This window comes from Phragmites australis, chromosome 8, assembly GCF_958298935.1.
Source record: "Phragmites australis chromosome 8, lpPhrAust1.1, whole genome shotgun sequence".
Taxonomy (NCBI): domain Eukaryota; kingdom Viridiplantae; phylum Streptophyta; class Magnoliopsida; order Poales; family Poaceae; genus Phragmites; species Phragmites australis.
The window spans coordinates 8,580,221-8,584,308 of record NC_084928.1 but is presented as its reverse complement, the minus strand read 5'-3'; positions in this window follow the sequence as shown (position 1 = coordinate 8,584,308).

Sequence of the window (4,088 nt, the reverse complement as noted above, 5' to 3'; positions counted from 1 at the left end):
CTCTATTGAGTACTTGGGCCACTATATTTCTGCTCATGATGTGGCTACTAAACCCTCCAAGATTGTTGTTGTTGCTGGCTAGCCTACTCCGTCCTCTAGCAAGTAAAGCATCGTCGCAGTTTCTTAGGTTTCACCAGCTACTATCATTTGTTTATTTTCCACTATAGCATGATCAACTGTCCACTTACTCAATTGATGAAGAAGAATACCCCATTTCAGTGAACTCCTAACGCGAAGGAAGCATTTTGACTGCTCAAGAAAGCACTAATTCAGGCTCCGGTGTTGGTCATTCCTGATTTCGGCAAGCCATTTGTCGTTGAGACTAACTCCTGTGACTTGGGCATTGGGGTATCTTAATGCAGGATGGTCATCCTGTTTCCTTCCTCAGCCAATCTCTTTGCACCAAGAATCGTGCTCTTTTGACTTATGAGAAAGAATGCATGGCAGTTCTATTGGCAATGGATAAATAGCATTTTTATCTTTCGACTACTAAAATCGTTATCAAACCAGATCACCACAATCTCCTTTTTTTTTGACAGAACAACGTGCCACTACCAAGCTGCAGCAAAAGGCCGTGCTCAAACTCATGGACCTGAACTTTCGCATCCACTTTAAGCAAGGGAGCACTAATGTGGCTGCAGATGCGTTATCTCGGCATCCAAATCATCACTCAGTCATGGCTCTCTCATCCAGCACTCCAGCTTGGATTGAAAAATTTGTTGCCGGCTATAGTGATGATGTGGATTGTCAGAAATTGCTCATTGAATTAGCTATTTCAGGTACCAACGATAGAGGTCTTTCCCTTGCTAATGGTCTTCTCCGATTCAAAGGACGTGTTTGGGTTGGAAATAATGCTCTTGCCTAGTAGCATATACTTCAAGCCTTACACATTAGTGATATAGGGGTCACTTGGGTTTTCATGCCACCTATCATCACATCAAGTCATTGTTTGTCTGGCTGAAGCTGAAAGAATCCGTTCATCAGTTTGTTCAGGCTTGCTCAGTGTGTCAACAAGACAAGGTAGAGCATGTGCCATTGCCAGGTTTATTATAGCCTCTTCCGGTTCCTTCTCAGGCTTGGAGCACAATTAGCCTTGATTTCATTGAAGGGCTTCCCAAGTCGGGCTCTTATACTGTCATCTTAGTGATCGTCGACAAGTTTACCAAGTACAACGACTTTCTCTCTCTTGCCCACCTGTTCACTGCTCTCCAAATTGCTTAGGTCTATATTGATAATATCTACAAGCTCCATGGCCTTCCTCTGGCTATTATCTTTGACCGCAACAAAGTATTTACTTGTTGACTGTGGAACGAGTTGTTCCGGCTTACCGACACTCAACTGCTCATGATCTCTTCATATCATCCGCAAATGGATGGGCAAATGGAGCGCTTGAATTGTGTCTTGAGGCTTTGTTACGCTGTACCATTCATTCATGTCCTCATTAGTGGAGTAAGTGGCTGCCATTAGCGGAGTTTTGGTACAATACTTCGTTCCACTTGGCTCTAGGGCGCTCGCTGTTTGAGGTATTATATGGTCATCCTGCTTGGCATTTTAGCATCACTAATCTGGAGGGTTGCACTGTCCCTGACCTGGATGCTTGGTTGAAAGACGCCACTTTATCTATCCCTTGATTCAGCAGCAACTGTTGCGTGCCCAACAGCGAATGAAACATCACGCTAATGCCAAGCGCTCTGAGCGTGAGTTCTATGAAGGTGATAAAGTTTATCTCAAACTTCAACCCTATGTGCAGCCGTCTGTGGCTTCCCGCGGCAACAACAATCTTTCATTCCGCTTCTATGGACCCTTCACAGTCCTCCAGCGCGTCAGCAAGGTTGCTTACAAGCTCAATCTGGCAGCACAGAGTCAGATTCACCCTGTTATTCACGTTTGCCAGCTCAAGCTTCACGTTTCGCCTTTGACTGAGGTAACCACTGATCTCTCCATGGTGATTACTGATCCTGATATGAGCATTTCTCCTGTCCACATTGTGGAGTGTTCTCCAATTCCTCATGCGGCGTCGATGGCTCGGAGGGTGCCGATGCAATAGAGCGGGCTTCCTCTGGCGTGGGCCACTTGGGAGGATGAGCAAGATTTGCGACGCCGTTTCCTGGATGCTCCATCTTATGGTCAAGCTGCACTCTAGGTGGTGGGGGGGGGGGATGTCAGGTCCTTGGTTGCCGGTGCGTTTCTTCCTTTGCCGCCAAGTGCTGAGATGTTTGATTCGTGTTTGGTGCATCTGGCTGGGCCATGGCCCGTGTAAGTGTGCGTGTGTGGCCGGGCGTATGGGCACATGGACCGGCTATATAGGGCTGTGAGCTATAATCAATTGGATCGAACAGAACCTTCCTCTTGCTAATGAATAGAGAGAAATCCTCCTTCCCTTGGCTCCTCCCATGTTCTACCTGTGCGCTCCTCTCTTGTCGCCGCGAATCCTTCCTCACGCTGCCCGCTGGTGACCCTCAACAGCGGGGAACATGAAAATCGGCTTTTCACAGGAGGATGCATTAGTAACAGTGAGAAAAGCACCACTTGTCCTGTCCTCAAGTGAGGACAAGATTCGGCGAGTTGTGAATTTCTTGACGTGGGATGTAGGTCTGGACACACCGTACATTGCAGGAAGGCCAGCGCTGATTATGTATAGCCTTGAGAGGTGGTTGTTGCCCCGGCATTTCGTGCTCAAGGTTCTCAGGGAGAAAGGATTGCAGATAGGGATGTCAATGGCGAATTCCCCGTCAGGGAATGGCTCCCCATCCCCGTCCCCACACGAAGAAAAATTCCCCATCCCCATCCCCGCCCCCGCTCGCGGGGACTATTTTCTCCCCATCCCCGTCCCCGTGCGGGGAATGGAGACCCGACGGGGAACCCGTCCCCGCCCACCTGGGCCGAGGCCACTCACTGGGCTGACCCGCACCATGCCACGGCGCCAGGCCGTGCCTGGTTGGGCTGCGCGGTAGCGCCCACCTGGGCCTGTCGCGCACGCCTGGGCCACCACCGCTGGGCCGAAACGGGTCCCCGTGGGAAAACGGGGACGGGAAATGCTTCCTCATACCCATCCCCGCTAGACCCGACGAGGATATGATTTATACAATTTATATCCCCGCGGATGACAAAATCTCCTTATCCCCGTCCCCTAATAGGGGAATTCCCCACGAGAAATCGGGGATCGGGTCCCCATTGACATCCCTAATTGCAGAGCGTTGAATTAAAGTACTACACCGCCTCCATGGCTGAGAAGATTTCCATCGCGGCGGCCAACGTGTCTCGCACCTGCTAGCCGCGGGGCTCGCACCGATACTCGAGGCGGCCGTGTGGTAGAAAAAATGACAAGAAGATATTGGAATATCAATTTGAAAGACATGATAGGAGCGGGAGTTTATTTTGATCATGATATTAAGAAATGGAATCATAAAATAGCCCAGTACATCTTAGCAAAACGTAAAGGTACTCATGTTACAAATCTCGCTAGAACGGCTCGTTTTTATCAGACGCTTGTGATTTAGTTTTTGATGCAGCAAGTCAGGGAAAAAACTTATTGTTGGACACATCCGTGACGGACGGACCGCTCGATCTTGACGCTTTGCAACCTCTGCGCCGACAAAAGCAAGCAGGTCGCGGACGCCTCCGGCGTCGTGGCCAGTGTTGGTGCCGCAGGAGCGCGGGTGCCGGGAGGAGGAGACCGCGGACGCCGGCATGAGCGTGGAGAAGCACGCCGTGCGGAAGCTGGTGCAGCAGAGCTTGCACAGTAACATGCGACGCATAGTGCGGCGCGCGGCTGCCGCAGGACCTCGCGCCGTTTCGTCGGAGAGCCTTAAGGCGCTCACCGCCTCCTCAGGACCTCCACGTCCAAGAGCTTGCCGTTCTGAGACGGGGAACATGCAACGGGAGGCAGCGGCACAGAAGTCAATTCCTGAGCTCGCCAGGTTGGAGCGTCCAAGTAAAATAGCTGAAAGTGGTACATAAGTAACAAGTTCCTCTCTTTCCTGTGGCAAAAAATTAAAGATGACGTAAATAGCATTTGAAAAGTGGCCATTATTAATAATAGCAAAAACTTAATTTTCCCAACTTATCTACTCTCGTGTACCAGGAGG